This window comes from Vigna unguiculata, chromosome 6 (genome assembly GCF_037176805.1).
Source record: "Vigna unguiculata cultivar grain cowpea cultivar isolate G323 ecotype 2 chromosome 6, ASM3717680v1, whole genome shotgun sequence".
Taxonomy (NCBI): domain Eukaryota; kingdom Viridiplantae; phylum Streptophyta; class Magnoliopsida; order Fabales; family Fabaceae; genus Vigna; species Vigna unguiculata.
This window is the reverse complement of record NC_140797.1, coordinates 28,426,738-28,445,364: the sequence shown is the minus strand read 5'-3', so window position 1 is coordinate 28,445,364 and position 18,627 is coordinate 28,426,738.

Below are 18,627 nucleotides of genomic sequence, written 5' to 3'. Positions count from 1 at the left end.
TAAAAGAGACTCTGCCAATTTTCAACCTAAGCAACTTTTATACCTGAGTTATTCTTATAATTTCCCAATTAACACTTTCTGTAAAAAAAAATTGACAATCATCAAAAATCAAAACTTTATATCACATATATATATATATATATATATATATATATATATATATATGATACAATATGATAATACATAACACGTAACTAAATTAATATTTTAATATTTTATGATACCAAACTCCATACTTTAATTGTTTCGATGTAGACATATTTCTATAAACGTGATATATTATCATAATATCATTTGCAAAATTCCTATAATCGAACTAAATACGTAAGTGCAAAAATAAGACAACCTCTTTAACTTTTTATAATCACCGATCATTATAAACCCTATTGTATCCAAGCTTCATCTATATAAAAAAAATTACTTTTCATAATTGTATGATATCACCACACACTAATTATAGTTTATATGTAATATATATAGTACTATTATTATAATGGCTCACCTAAAAGAAAGCCATCATTGCCAATTAAAAACTCAACTCTAACCCTCTTGCATCCAACACACTTTTGTTACCACCAAAGTAAATAAAAACAAAGATACCATGTCGTATGTATAATAATAACCACCATCAAAATCTTGTGCATGATATATTTTTAATCAAAGCAACAGTCACGCTAAAAATCAATCTTTATTTTTACCATCTAACATAGAAACGAAAAGTAATATTCTTTTATAATCCTCCCACCATAACATTTGAACCACACATCAAACCAATTCATCATAATACTCATAGAAAGGAAACAAAATAAAAGTTCAAAAATAAGGTTCATGCCATAGGAATCATGTGTCCACATCACAATTTTGCCATCCAGCTTGGTCATAGGTTCAACGAACCACCAAAGCACAAGGAACATAGAAATACACCGTGAAACACACCAAAGAGACAACATACCAACAAAGATAAACATGAAAATACAATTCCACTTACCAGAAATTTCCCGCGCTATACGCATTCCTAGCGTTCCTTCTTACTCAAAAATTGCTCTAGCCTTTGCCTCTACCAATGAGAACCCTACCTAGCCGTCTAGCTCCCACTTCGGTCAAGTTTTGGGTTCTAAAAAGTGTGACCTAATATTTAGAAACTTAGTTTTCAACTATTTAAAATTAATAAAAAATAGTAAAACAAAAATTTTAATTGAATTAGCCATTTAATTTGGATATTCTAATCATTAACCCTAGTAATGTGATTGAACTCATCATAAACACTCTTTATGAGGATTGTCTACCAATTGACACAAGCAACCAAAAAATAACTATTTCACTCTGGCCCCGATTCAAACTTATTAATAAACATCACACTACATATAGCATTTAATTAAAATTAACTAAATAAAACACACATTAATAGTATACACAGATCCAAACACAAGACTCCTTTGACTCACCAAACATTCTTAACCACTTGATCTTCCATTGTTCCTTGTTAAATCTTGACATAAATAACTTAATATTTATAGTCCACTTTAAATAAATATTTATTTAATTATTTATTTCATATTTCTTACAGTAGTTGCTTGCATGAACCTTCCTTCTACCTTGCGTGTGGGAAGTAAATGAGAACGAGCAAGAAAAAAGAGAAGGTGACATGTTGCCCATATGGGTGGAGGGTGTTTTGGGTAGGTGAATAGACTTATAAAATGAAAATGGGAGGAGAGTGTGGACATTAAACATGTATTAATGTATTGGACTTGGTCCAAAGTGGTATAAAAATGAAAATGGTGGACTGGAGACAGTAATATGAGTTGGGCTTAGTTGGTTTGTTGAAAAGAGGGGGTAAAAATAAAAATTGAAGGATCAGGGTATAAAAAGGTAAAAATAGGGGTTGTGAACAACAAATATATATTTTTTATAGAGAATTACACCAAACAGAAAAGGTCCCACTTCATTGTTTTCTTCTTCTTTTTTTCTTTTTCTTTTTTTTTTCTTCTTGTACTTTTTTGTTAATTTTTTTCCCTTTTTTGTTCTTTCCCATTTTTTTTAATTTTTTCTTCAACAAGAAATTTTCCAAGTTTTCACTAAAAATATTTTTTATTAACTTAATTAAAATTAAAGAAAAAAAGAAAATTAGTTAACCACTAATTCTTCAAGCACTTATTATTATTTTTTTTATATAAAATTTTATTCATCTTTGACGAAATTGGGTGTTGACAACTCTCTTATTTACTTTGATGTATTTGATAATATGAAAATTTGATATTATGGTATTATCATTTGATATTTTTGTATTATCAGAGTAAAAGATAAGTAAAGATAAAAAATCTAGTTTCGTCCAGATCACAAAAAAGAAACAAAGATCGAGAAAGATGAGTGAGAAATCATTGTGTCTAAGAGGATACGATGATCATTACCAAGTAGAGGTTCCTAATCTAAATAACTTTTTCGTTTTTGAAATTTCAACCTTTTTGAAAGAAGGAGACCAATCTTAAGGAGAGAGCTTATATCTGAAAGGATTTAATGACCATTAGCAAGTAGAGAGTTTTGATCCGAAAAACTTTTCTTTTTGAAACTTTAACCTTTTTGAAAGAAGGATTAGACCATTCCCGAGGAGAGGACCTATGCCCAAAAGGATTCGATGACCATTACCAAGTAGAGGGTCCCGATCCAAAAAAATTGTCCTTTTTAAAACACAGATTTTGTTAGCACAAACAACCTTTGTGCAAAGATTTGATAAAGCGAAGGGCATGAAGATCACATGTGGTTGATGAAGATTTGCACAAAGATCATGTTTCTATTATATTAAATCTGGAAATAACGTGTAGAATGTGATGGTTACATGTTATACCATATTCGTAGGCTATATGACATAAGTTAGATGTCTTGTTAGTCTTAGTGTGTACTTTTTAATCTGTTAAAATGGGTTTTAACAGGTTAAAATGCTTGTTGTATATAGTTTCTGGTATGAATGTATTCAATTAGTTGAATTATTTTTCAATCGAATGATTTCAGTTAAGTCAAGTGAAATCAACAAATTATACGAAAAATTCAATCGATTGATTTCACTTAAGACCAAACAATATAAGTTGTCTTTTAGAAAGTTGAGGCACGATTTTGAGTTTTTGAGCGTGAAAATCAGTCATTCATCTATGGAAAACACTTTCTCTCTGAATCACACAGCTGCAAGTGTTAGATTGAAGATCTTGGTTAATCTTGGAGGCATTTTGGCTTGGTTGGAGCTTGAAGAACTCGAGTTTGGTTGGCTAGGGAGAGCCACCATCAGGTTTTATAGTTCTTGTGCCTCATGTTGTGTTCCTGATGTGATTCTAGGTGTGTAAGTGTTTTTCTTACAAGGTTGTAGTTGAGATTTTGTGTAAGTAAAAAATCTTGGTGTTTTAAATTGTTCAAAAGGGTAATCTTGGGTTTGTGATTTGTAAAACTTTTGATAATAATGGAAATCAGACCCAGGTTGTCCTGGTAAACTAGATGTAGCTTTATGATTGAGTGAACCAGTATAAAAATAACTATCCAATTCTCTTTCCTTCATCTCACTCACTTTAAAATCTCAAGAAAATCAAACAAATGAATCTTTGTTGTGTTGGCATGCGTTTCTGTGTAATCTGATAGTGCAATCTTATTAGAAATATTGCTTAGAATCTTGTGTGAAAAGTATGATGTTTGAGTGAAATTCGTGAAATCTGCATTTTGTATAATTTCCTAGTATTTTAGCCGATTGTTTTAAAATTTTAATTTGTTGATTCTATGTGAGAATGAACCTCAGTAATTTTTGATTAATGAGTGAATGTTCGAGAATACCGTGTTAAGAGAATGAACCAGTGAAGAACAATAGTGGGGAATAACTCAAATTCAAAGTGAATGGACTGAATTGAAAGTGTTATATTTTGATTTTAGAAAATGAAATCCAAAGTGAAGCTATGGTTTCTAGAATTTTGAAGGGAGAAAGAGATATAGAAAGGCATTTGGAATTCAAGTCGGTGTGCTGCAAATAGAATGATTTTAGAAAATGGAGGGAACATAATTTGAATAGAAAAAAAAGGACATAAAATTAAAACCCAGGAAGAATTGAAAAATTAATTATTTTTTTTTAAATGACCTTTTTCAATGACATATTTTTTAATAATAGTATGATAATTAATAATATGACATTTAAAACTGCCATATATTTACAGGTAAAGTATGACAATTCTCTAAATGTCGTATTATACGACAAAAAGCAACATTTTCAAATAACCATCATATTGAAAATGTCATTATATACATGATTTTTTGTAGTGAGAGGTATTGAAATGTCTTGAATTGGTCTTGCCTTTGGACGAGCACTTCTGAGAAATGTCCTTGGTTCTTGGTGTAGTGCCTTTGTATGTGTACCTTGGTGTTTTGCTTTTGTAGATGAGGTTCAATATGATTGTTTATAGGTACATACCTTTGAGCTTTTGTATGTTTTTTATAGGTATGAACTTTAATATGTTTCCCCTCTATGCAAGCTTTTGTATGCTTTTTCGTGGTATGAATGTGTTCTCGATGATGGAGCATGTTCATCCAATTTCATAGACTTTGTAGTTTGATTTGATGTCTTTGTCAAACCAACTTTAAATCTTTATCAAGTTGCACTCGAAGCTACACCTAAACTTTGTGATTTTCTTCTTTCTATTGTTATTGCATATTAGTGATCTTGTTTTGAACGATTTCCTCGCTCTTTTGAATGAGACTTTCCATGTGTGCTTTTAAGGTATTCACTAATGAGGGAATCATCTTAATGTTTGAGTATGAGATGATAGTGTGACTTCTAATAAAAGTCATAAAACAAATGGTTTTAGGAAAATAAATTATCTGAATTTTATGATAAATGTCAACTATTCTTACTCAAAGCAAGAATGTTACTTTTTCAAGGTGTGGAAGGGGAAAATTCTCACGTTCAAAACTTTATGAATTCCTTAAAAATAAACTCTAAGTTATTGTTGAAATCGAAAAGATATGTGATAACATATATTTTTACCTATTTTTGTGTGCCTATTATCATCAATAAATCGACTCGTTCTTAGCTTTTATTTTGTTTTCTCCTAAGTTTAGTGTGTTTTGTATTGGTTTGTATTTTAGTTGTTTTATGTTTGTTTTACCTCTACTCTTTTGGTTTAAGTGTATGAAATAAATGAATAGAGAGAAATTCTAGTGGAGAAAAACAAGCAAGAACGCAAGGGAGCATGTTTTGGACAAGAAAAGATCAATTTAAAGCAAATACCTGTGTTGGTCGATAATGGATCACACCCAGTGCTTCAATTATAGAGTGTTGTCAAACTGCCTAGGGCTGAGTGCCACCAGCCCCTACACAAGTAGCGCTAAGCGCCAGTTAATGCGAAAGAACTAGCATTGAGTGGTGGAAAATGGAGTTGAGCGGTGGTTTGATAGAAAATTGATTTCTCGTTTTGATTGATGGTGCTCAATAGTGTTGAGACGTTGAGTGGTGTCATTGCTGACATGTCAAAATTGGATATTTATTCATGTTTTCCTAGAGTTTTTAGGGCATTCTCTCTTCTCACTCTTCATTCTTCACCTAAAATGACTAGAGAGGCCCTTGGAGGTTGTTTGGGGTGTTGGAAAGCTCTCCCTTCTTCTCATTGGACTTCAATCTTCATCAATGGTGATTTTGCCCTTTTGGGTTGAGGAGGAAGATGGGTCATGAATTGGAGATGGAAATGCAAAGAGAAAGCACAATTGGAGCAAGGAGTAGAGGCAAAGAACCTTGGGCAAGGACATACATCTCTCTTTGGTGTCAATTTCTTCCTTCTCTCTTCAATTTGTAAATCCTAGATTCTCTACAATGGAGAGTTAATCCTATTTGTTGAGATTAGATGTAATGAACTGAACATATGTTTTTTTCATTTCAAGTATTTTGTTTCTATGCTTAATGTTTGTTGTGGCTTGATCACCGATGGTTTGATTGTTGGTTCTTAAGGTGTTGGAAAATGTCTTTTAAACCTAGAACTAAAATTGAATGCCTATATTGGAGCTTGTATCTAGGGATAGAACATGATTCATTAGTAATCTTAAGACTCTTGAACTTAATGCATGGTTACTTGTTGAGGATTGAAGAAATTGGAACTTGATGAGTTATCCTAGGCTCAAAGTCAATAGGAATAGGATTTAAGTATATTAGTGAGTTTATTTTGACTTGAATATGAAATTGAGATGTTTGTGTATGCATGAGAATGAAGATAATGAATCTAGTCTTGACAATTGTAAATACTCTATGTTAAATTTGTTGTTGCACACCAACGATTTGATAAAAATCCAAAAAGAGTTTCTTTTTGTTTTTGTTATCTTTGTGTCTAATTGAGTTGTGAACTGCGAGAGTTAACATGTGTTGCACGAGTCTCTGTTGTAACATCTCGGTCGGATATTACTAATTTAAATAAAATAAAGTAAAATAATAGTAAATATGCCATTATTTTTCAAAGTTACTTTCTAAAATGCGGGAACTTTAAAACCCTAATAAAATGTCTCAAAATTCAAAACCATAAATTAAACTTCAGATTTACATAATTCAAAACTGATCAACTAAATGTTTACAAAATAGTCAAATATAGTCTATAAAACTTCCCGAGTTATCCCCTCTCCGGCTCTAAGCGTCACCAGCTCCACCTGAAACAATGTCTGCTCCCGTGTAATGAATTACACGATCATTGCCAAACACACACATAAAGGGTGAGCTCATGTAACAATATAAACGTATAATTTAATACATATAAGTTCATCCCAAATTACTTTATTTTAGCCAATGCTTAAACAAGAAACCTTATTGCCCTAAGGTTTCCAACCAAATCTTGACCATGGACCCAAGGTATATATGCTTCCATGAACCTGCCCGCTCGTAGTCTAACTCTACAGACCTCCCTGCTCGTAGTCAAACACACGTGATCCAACAGCTATGAACCTCCCTACTCGCAGCAACCCTCAAGTGTGAGCACGGAACATACGAACCTCTCAGCTCGTATCCTCACACGAGAGCACCATAATATGAACATCCCCGCTCATATTATCACGTGTTCACCACCAACCATGAACCTACTCGTTCATGACATAGTCAAGCATCTCCTGGTCCAAGTCCACATCACAACACATTAAAATGAAAGTAAGAAAAACACATTGCCTTATACAAGATACACACTCAAACTGGTCTTAGGAATTTAAATGCTCCCACGAAGCTGCCCGTTCGTGGTCCAACTCTACGAACCTCCCCGCTCGTAGTCCAACTCTACGGACCTCCCGCCCGTAGTCTAACACACGTGATCCAACAGCTACGAACCTCCCCACTCACAGCAGTCCTCAAGTGTGAGCACGAAACATACGAACCTCCCCGCTTGTATCCTCATACGAGAGCATCGTAATATGAACCTCTCTGCTCATATTATCACGTGTTCATCACCAGTCATGAACCTACCCGCTCATGACAATATCAAGCATATCCCAGATCAGGACCAACATAATAAGTCATGCAAAACATATCACAAATGCACCCTGCCATTGCACCATCGCTTGGTGCAACTTAAGCGCCACCAAGCGAAATGGAAGTGCGGACTGCTTGACAATTCCATAACACTGTTGCGCATCACAACACACAAAGCTTCCCTATTTCTTGTTATTGCCTAGCGGTTCACTCTGCACCGTCAAGAGCTATACCAGTAATGTGACACTACTTGTTTTGGGTACTCTAACTCAATTCCTAGCATCCAACAATTCAATTCTCAAACATCCAGGAACCAAAATACGCATCCATATAAATTTACAATATCACAACTCATATGCATCATTCAATTATAAGCACACATCTATCCTTTTCTAAATTCATATAAAACCATCAAAACAAAAGTGTTATACCCAAAACACAGTCATGGACAATCAAACAAACCAGGAAGAACACATAATCATTGCCCCAAAATATCGCATAGGCAATAAAATAGTAATAATGATCATAATAAAAATAACAACAAACAACAACAATAATAATAATAATAATAATAATAATAATAAAATGAAACAATAAAAATAATAATAAAATTAATGAAAATAATAATAAAATAAAATAAAACAATAATAATAAAATAATAATAATATTAAAATAAAATAATGATAATAAAAATATTAATAACAATAAAAATAAAAATAAAAATAAAAATAATTATAATTATAATATAAATAACAATAATAATTATTATAATACTAATAATAATAACAAAATAACATAAAAAAATTAATAAAAAATAATAATAATAATGATAAAAATAATACAAATAATAATAATAATAATATTAAAATAAAATAAAATTAATAATAATAATAATAGTAAAATAAATTGACAATAATAATAATATTAAGGATAATAATAATAGTTATAATAATAATAATGATAATAATAATAATAATAATAATAAAATAATAATGATAAGAATAATAAAAAAAATAATAATAATGATAAGAATAATAATAACAATAATAGTAGTAAAATAATAATAATAATAATAATAATAATAATAATAATAATAATAATAATAATAATAATAATAATAATAAGTTTGTTGGGTTTAGAAGAATAACTTTAAAGAGGCATCCTAGAAGTCGAATGCAACTAAAACCAATTAATTAAATATAGGAACAAGTCATATATAATATCAAATAGAACAAAAAAAAGAGAAAGAAAACCAACCCCACTACTAACTTCTTTTTCTAATATATATATATATATATATATATATATATATATATATATATATATATATATATATATATATATATATATATATATATATATATATATATTAAAAAAAGTATTTAGTGTAATTGATGCTATGCACCAAAGCAGATAATTTGTTTCCTTTTTTTTCTTTAATATTATATAAATCACTATATGAACATACCATAATATCACATTTATCTACTTTTTCATATAACTAAAAAATGAAAGCTCTAGAATGCAACCCCAAGTCACACTACTGAAAAAGAAAAACATAAACGCTAACCTTTCCTTTGCATCATTCACCCATATATCAAGAAAACCTCAATGCATTCATGCTATATTAGATTTCGTATCACTAAAATTCATCAATCACATACTTAGCATTCAAATGAAAATTTGATGATACTATATCACCATTACAATCAAAATTTCGAAAATATAAAACAAATGCATCACATTTTTTTTTATTGTAAATAATAATTCAATCAAACAAAACTTAAAATCTTCTTTCATAGAAAGAGATTAAACTAGTCAGCTCCCCTTACCCGGTTCTCCTTGCTCAAATGAAAAATGCTAGAGTCCTCTTGCACCACAATTGATCAAACTCTTATTCCTTCCCTCACCCTTGCGAAAACGACCCTACGAAACCCTTCTCGTCCATGCCAAAAACAATTTTAGCAAAAAGAAACCTTATTTTGCTTAAGTTAAGGTTCAAACACACAACCATACAAATGTCAAGTCAATGCACAACCATTCAATCAATTCATGTTTCATGATAATTCTTAAAATTCTAGGATTATATTATATCACTCATCATGATCAATCATAATATCAAAATAATACATAATTAAAATAACACACAATTTGACATACACAAGATTCAAACTCAAGTCCTTTCAACATAACTTTGTACTCTCAACCATTTGAGCTAATTCAATTTCACATTATAATAGCCAGCATTAAATGCCATAAAGACTCTCAGTACCTGCATTTATTGAATAATTATTTATTTAATTCCTCAGGTCTTACGGTCTTACATCTATCGAGAGACCAATATTTATTATTCGGCGCACTTGTCATTTTTCACTAACAATATGTATTTATAAAAAACTCTTTGACGTAAAATTAATAAACTTTTTTGAAAAAGAATATAAGAAATAATTAAATAATAATATGTCCTCTCGTTATATTTATATATATTTATGAATTGTTAAACTTCCAACAATAAATATAAGTAACAAAAAGTATTCGATAATGATAAATCTCTTAATATGTTGAAGAAGATTATTGAGCTTCAATTTCATGTTGCTTAATGTTGCATATATTTGTGATGTAATTTTATCGTGAATTTTAGACAGTCTTTCCATACTTTTCTATTTTATTTTTTTTATTTTAATAAAATTTGTATGTTATAACATTGATGTCTACCATAAACTTATTTATATAAATGTATATTTTTTATTATGAATTTAATACTTGACCGTTGAATTAAATAAATAATTAACAATAATATAATAACAATATATCAACATGTAGTAGTTTTCATATTCGTTAATCCAAGTTTCTAGGAGGTAGGTTGGTGAGACACAATCAATTTTATTTTACTTTTACTAGGGTGTAGTAGGACGTCATATGAAAGAAGGGTCTCTTGTGCCCTATAACATTAAGCAATCAAATTCCCACTTGAAAGGAGCCAAAATTTCCTAGCTACCCAAAATTCATTTCCATGAATTCCAACCAAAAGTTTCAATGCTTTCAAGAATGAGAAAAACACATGGGTCCACACAAAAAAAGATATAGAAGAACATGATAAACTTTTTAAGGTGAAACTTAAACTACACAAAAGAATATATGCATCTTACAAGTCTCACTTTAGAAATTGGAGAGCCACGTACCTCATTGAAAAGCCATGAGAGAAAAATGAAGAAACACACACACATGCCTTTAACCTTTCTTTCTGTGCAAGGTCACATTTGACCAAACACACGTGTGCCAGAATTTTTTATTTGAGCCTCTACATTCACCTTTATGAAGAGATTTTTGGTATATCCAAGTCATCATGTTTGTCCATGCGACAAGGGCACTCAAGCGTGTGTGAAAATTCATGGTTCCACACTTTGCATGCTCTATGCAACAACAAGCCATGAGCTTTCCTCAAGCTTATGCATGGCCCTCTCACACTCCACTAGGTTAAACTTTGTGGACCATTCTACCCTCTTTGCAAGATATTCAAATTTCTAAAACTAGATGGAAAAATATGATTAGGAGATGAGATATCACTAAAATAGTTTATAAAATTTTCAAAGAAATTAATCATTATTGTATATCTCTCATTAATAAAATAAAAGTAGCATGACACAGGGAGAGAAAAAAAATATAACTTAATTTATAGGTTTAATTAGTCGGATAATACTCAAGTTCACATGTGTCAATTTGATATCCGCTTTTAAAAGGGTCTCAATTGAATTTCAACTTTTGAAAAAATGTCTCAATTAGATCCTTCTTAGAAAACTGACATATCCGAACGAAAGTAAGTATCATTCAACTAATTAAACCTAATTTATAAGATATTTTAAGTTAATACTTTGATATGCGAATCCTTTTGCATAATATGATCCTGTTGGGAGGAAAGAACAATGTAAATTATATTGAGACCCTGTACTTGTAAGATAAATTAAAAATAAAGTTCTGTTCTTTAATTATTTTAGTATCAAAATCTATTTTTTATAATCTATATTTGTAAGTATGAATGACAGGGTATAACTTTTAAAACCCATGATGTGAAAATTTTCGATTGATAAGAAATTACAAACACCTTTTAAGTTAATTAATGTAAACTTGGACAAAGCTATTTAATTATTATTTTTATCAGCATATTAACAACATAATCAATAACAGTCATTAACATGATTTGATAACTTTTTCAACAATTCTATATTGTAAATATAAAAACTCTCTCAAATAAATATTTAGAGACAAATGTGGAGAATAAAAAGTGATATTTCATTTAAAATTGAAAAATATAAACAAAAAAAAAATTCAAACATTTTGCTTATCCGTTAAATTTGTTGAAAGTTAAAACTAGAGATAGTTTAGATGGAAGGAGTATCAAAAATAATTTATAATTAAAAGATGGAAGCATTTTTTTTTTCATATATTCTTAGGGCATAAAAACTAATCGAATATACATTTTTATTTTATAAAAAAAATAGGGTAATTTTGGGGTATAAATATGAGTGGGGAGACCCATGACTTCAGAGAGTCAACCAAAGCAGTTAAGAATTTGTGACAGAATAGTTCCTTTCTACTTCTCATAAACACTGCAATATGAAGCTTTTCATTTCTTGCACAAAATCTGGTCTTCCTTTGTTTCTCAAGGGCAATGACTGGCCAGAAACTATATTTCCCTTTCATGAAGGTGATGATGATGATGACGATGATGACGGTGGAATCGATGTAGCACCAGCAGCATACACTGCAAAAATTTTGGGAAGGGATTCTGCAGAGGATGAAGAACCTTGAGCATGTAATAATACACATGCTGTGCACCTTTTATGGCTCATAAACATTGGGTATTTATCTATATTTATGGAGTAATTGGTGTGTAAGCTTCTATATATACACTTGCTTACACTATATCTATAGTTACTCATCTTTACATAATATGTAATTCTATATGTTTAATGTTTTGGTCACGGATTATCCATCAGTTCTAACTGATATATATACTTTTACTTTTAATATATTTATATATATATATATATATAAATATTGTGTATGATGTTTTCCTTGCAAGACTTTTTCTTTCTTTCTCTCTTCTTAACAAATGTTCTGTATGTGTTGGAACTGATTTAAAGCCATGACTTTTCACCAATATATATATATATATGGTTTTCTCTTAAGAGTTAATTTCATTTTCTTAGCCAAGGGAAGAAGGGTTTGCTGAACTGCTTGAAAGGAACTAAAGAGTGAGACTAAAATTAGATAAAACCTAAACAAAACTAGAAGAAGCCAAGTCTATAAGACTAAGAATGTTTAAAAACTGATTAACGTTTGTTAATCGTGAATCTGATATATATACACACACATATACATATAAAAGTTTGTTTTCTTGAAAAGTGAAAAATGAGTGATAGAAATGTGAGATGAAACAGATACCATTTAATTGAAATAATTTGATGATACAAAGTAGGGATTTGAAACTGGTTTAATCTGCTGACCTAACTTGAAGGGTTAATTACAGTATATGAAGAACTGGCTTCTTTCTTTTTTTAATGCATTGAAGAACTGTAGCATCTAATACAGAGTTCATATGTGATACTGTGTTGTGCTTATTGATATTAGCATAATTAGAATCTAATATATGAAGTATTTGGGTGTTATGGTGTTAATAGTGCAAGTAATGTGTTAAGTGAAGAAATGATGTAATAAAAAATAACTTTTTCTCCATTAATGAGGCTATCAAGTTTATATATCTTCATGTTTTATACTCTCTTCAAATGCATCACTAATTTTATCTTCCCTTTGAAATTTTCTCATAAAACTTCTTTTCTATAATCTAAGATATTGAGTACATGTGTACATAAAAGAAAATGATGTTTTCCACATTAATTAGACCTAAAACACTTTTAGAGATAGCATATTGAATTTTGGAAAGTGGAAATCTCTATTTTATATTTATAGATTTTTTTTCTTGTAAAAAAAATATTTATTTTATAGATAATGGTTGCACACCCATCTTGTTCATCTATTAGTTGCTAATAGTTTACATTCATCTCCTTCAAAAATAAAATTTATATAACAATTTCTTCTCTTCTACATGTACTAATTGATAGCATATTAAACTCAGCAAGGGCAAAAAGCCTTCACGTTCATTCACTCAATAGCTAAAATGGTACTCTTAGTGAATCATTATTATAAACAAACCTATTTTCTTTTTATTTCTTATACATATCTATTTTATACTTTCTTTTTTATGTTACTCTTTCTTCCTTTTAACTCAACTCACCTCAAAATAAAATGTACATTTATTATTTTCCATGTTGAGTGGCACCAGAGGCAAGTAAGAGTATATATAAATGAATCCATTGTTTCATTTTATAGTTAGTTGCCTAATTTTGTATAGTTGAATATGTACGAATATAATGCCTATCTTTCCGTTGATTTGACTAACTTGTATATTTAATAATTAAATTAATTGTGATTATTGAGTAATATTGATATGGAAATTTATGTTATATACTATGTTTAATTAGGTGTTGTTTAAATTTATGATGTTAGAGAGCTTATGATTTATAGGTCCAGTTATTACAAATTATAATGCCTAAATGCAAGGTTTTTCTTTTATCTCTTTGAAAGAATGTAAAACTATTTTATCTCATAAGAAAATTTTGTAATATACATAATGTTATGCAAAACCCTAGCACTCAGATCAAAAAATAATTCCCTCCTTTTCCATGATTTTAATTAGGAAAAAGATTTTTAACAACACTGGTTTGTTACGATTCTTATAACTCTAAATAATAATAATAATAATAATATACTGAATTAACTAAATATTTAATTAAAATAAAAATTTATTGAATATAAAAGTAATAAAAGGGGTTATAGGGTTTATAGAGTGTCAACAAATCAGGGTCGTTCTGACTATAATAGTGCAAAAGATATTTGGACTCCCCTTCATGTTTCTAAACTCTTAGTAATTGTTTTGAATAATATGAACATGTCATAATTAATCTTTCAACATTGTGTTTTGTAAAATTTGTTAATTAGTATGCAATTCTAGGACTGATGCATGTTGTAGTTGTATTGTGTGAAATAATGTTGACATTAGATTCTATGAAAGTTTCTTATTTTAATTTTTTGTGACAAATCAAACAAAATATTTTAGGTTTTTTACAAAATAAAATTTTTATTACATGTGTGTAAGTCAAAATAAGCTAGATGAAGTCTTACTATGCATAACATTTACTAAAAATATAAAGTTGGAGTTCGACTTATTTATTTATCATAGATTTTTCCAAAAAGCTTAGTGTTTGACTTGCATTTTTTTATTAGCAAAATAAATATGTATTACTATAACTATAAATAAGAGTACATAGAGTAGTTTGGATTTACAAATTTGTTCTCTAATTTCATACTTTAAAATAAATTATATTGATCTAAGATTTTTGTCCAATTTCCTTCTAAATAAGATTACAATTGATCTTACCAAATCATTCAGAATACTAAAATCATAGCCTGAAATTGTCAAGTGGATATGTAAATACATTACCCCGATTAACCCCAAAAAAACACATTAGCCACTACCATTTTTCCCTTACTATATGACCTATTGGTCTATACCTAATAGATTTTAAGCTTGTTATATGATTAAGACACCAATCTAAGTAGACAAAGTGTGTTTTTGGGAATTTATTAGCTATTCACACCCCATGTTTTCAACTATGTTATAGTCCAGATCTAGCATATACTAAATTTGATATTATTCTCTCTTTTTTTCTTCAAAATCTCTTAAACAATTGTCATTCACATGCATCTCCATCTCCATCTGGTTCACTACTTAATTCGATAAGGTAAAATCGATAAAAATGTTACTTTGGCATGAAATGATACATATTATAATGCTAACCCATTTGTTGCATAAGTCCCATACCCCTTATACCATATTACAAGTGAAGAAAAAATATCGAATTCATATGTTAATATGCACATAGTTCATAATATGTTAACATTATCCTTTGCCAACTTTTTGTTTAATGTATTTAGATAAAATGTTGAACTAATGGAAGAACATTTAAAGATAACAATGTAGGGTAACTTATGTGGGTGGACCCACGAGAAAAAGTGCAGAGTGGACTAAATATTTTGATCCACCAGCTCGCACCCTTTGCATAACCTGTAATTCGTGCGGGCCAACAACAAGGTGAGACATGTTAACTTTCATTGTATGAATTTGTTGTCAACGGATATGAGTATTATGTGGATTTGTCACTAATTAAGTTTGCTTTCAGGAGGATCTTTCATCAATTCTATGTTATGTTTGAGAATTTTAGTTACTTTAAATTTAATTTCCTTTATTGTTTTAATTATATACATATGCTATGAAATTTCTTAAGGCTTACATTTAAAAATTAGAAATTATAAAATTGTGAATATTAGTTATTTCAAGAAATAGACTAATAGAGTTTATTACTTTTACTAATTTAGTTAAATAAAAAGGTTATTAAAATCTTGCATTGTGATATTTTGCATGCTATAACTGGAAAAGAAAATTATAAAATAAATAGTTTTCTTATGTGGGTCGACCAACAAGCTTATAAGCTAAATGTTATGTTAGGGTGGGCTAGAGAAATTGTGGGGCCAATAAGATCTATTATTTTGCAGATCAAATGTGGGATGGACCAAAATGAGATGGGTTGACCTAAATTGTCCTCAGTAAGAGCCTTAACTTTCTAGAATTTATCAAACACCCTTGTTTCATCCATATTAATGACATTTTGTAACTTTCTATAAGTTGGCCTAACAGTAAAATCATTTTATTTTTCATCTTTCCATTTCCATTGCAAGTTGTTCCATGAGTGTTGGTGACTAGTTCCATTAGTTTTACCACTCCCAAATATCATTATGTCAACTACCATCATTCTAATTGTTGTTTGTTTGTAATTAGTTGAATTGTCAAATAGCTTTGAATTCTTTCATGTATAGGCTCTTGGTTGAGTTACCTACACTCTAAAATCCAATCATAATCCTTGTTATAATTTTTCATTCCACCTTGTCATCAAACCAATTTCCCAATTCCCTCTATAACATGATTCATACTTATTATGTATCATATTATCTTAATTTCTCCATGTTCCTTAATTGGACTTCAATAATTTTACTTTCTTTAATTCTTTACTTTTTATTCTAACCTCCATCTTCATTGTTCTAGTAGAGCAATATTGAACAACTTTAAATCTTTTACTATTAACCCTCCGTACTCTTTTTGTTCATGCTATCTTCCAACCCTCACTTCCATGTCTCCTTAAAAAAATTCTATGATGTTAGAATTAATTGACGAATTAATTTTGTTATGTGACTCATTTGAAATATTATGATGGTTTGTGATTTAATAAAATTTAAATTTAAAGACCTATTAGTTATTATTATGGGAAGTGAAAATAAAGATAAAATAAAAACCAACTTGATGGACGTTGGTTTATAAAAGGGAGTGGGGTTCTGTCTTTAACCATAAGGTTCTTTTCACAATAACCCATCAAGAAGGTATGAGAAGAGAAAAGAAAGACAAAGAGATAGATTAGGAAACAATGATTGAATAGCACACAAAAATTACAAATTGAAGAAAGCATATTCACAGGATCTCTTATGGATCAAAGTTAGTACTCTATTATTGTGTGAGAATCATAAATCTTAAATATCCTTAATTGGTTTACATATTATTCTTAATATCATTTTCCACCCTTTCAAGAATGTGAAAAAGGACAAATAAAATAGCGATAATTCAATTATAATAGATTTTTGAAATTATGTCGTACCTACAAATGATTGGTGTTTCTCTTTTCCTCAAGCTGGTCTTTTTCTTACACCTTTCCATGTATGATACTTCATAGGGTTTCCCCTTATTGATATTCCCATATAGCAAAACATGATGTCACAATTTAATATTTTTTAAAACATTTGTATCCTATCTTCTTCGACACCTAGTTCTTTTTTTTTTCTTTTAATGAAATTTACTTTAATTCTCAAAGGTAACTCAAAAACACTTAAGTATACTCTTTATAATCAACATATTTTACATTCCGGCTTCGCTCAAGAATAATATATCATCCATGAATTGTGTCTCATTTACCTTTACCTTTTTACATCATACTTTTAACTCCAAATGGAGCTAAAGGGTCTTTATGTCTAAGACCTACCTTTTGAAGGACAAAACTCATGAGTTGATTGCGATCGACAAAAAATGATATCGTAAATGACACTAAAAATTATTTTACCCATTGTGTCCATCGTATACAAAAGTTTAATCTTTCCATCATGTAGAACAAAGATTTATACCCAATTGAATCATAAATTTTCTCATAGTTTGTTGAGTCCCTATTTTGTGGTGTTTTTAGTAGTTAATAGCATTTCTTTGGACATTATTTAGTTCTAATTTTCTATTTTTGGAACATATTTGATTTAGAGTTAAATTCTTTGTTTTCACAAATTTGTGTTAATAGAGTGTTTTTAACTATAACTTTAGTTTAATTATTACTTTGATTAATTTCTAGTCTAGTAAATAGTAAAAGTCATATTTGATTCCTAGTTTTAGTTTGAATTTTAGTTAGTGATTTTTTAATGTGCAATTCAACCTTCTAATTAGTGTTTGTAGCCTAGCTTGGATACTTTTTGGGTGTTGTGAAAATTGTGCAGTAAACCATTCAGTTCAGTTGTATTAATTGAGGAAAGAAACTGACTTGAGAAGCTTAGAACGTAACCATGGCTTCGTTAATTGAAGAAACTTGCAAAGGAAGCTGGCTGCACCTCAACGTCACCAACATTTAAAAAGTTTAATTTAAATATAAAAGTTAGATAAATTAGAGAATTTACTCAAAGAACTTAATCTTACAAATAGGGATGGCAACGGGGGCGGGACGGGGACGATTTTCACTATCTCATTCCATCCTCATATCCAAACCCAACGGTATTAAACTTTTGTTTCATCCTCATCTCCATCGGGTAACGAGTATAATCTCATACCCATACCCGTACCCATTTTCTTACTACTTTAATATTAATTTTAATTAATTTTTATAAAATAATAAAAAATTACGGTAAAGGAAACATAATATTATCAAATATTCAATATTAGGAGTATAGTTGTTTCTTCGATATCAAAT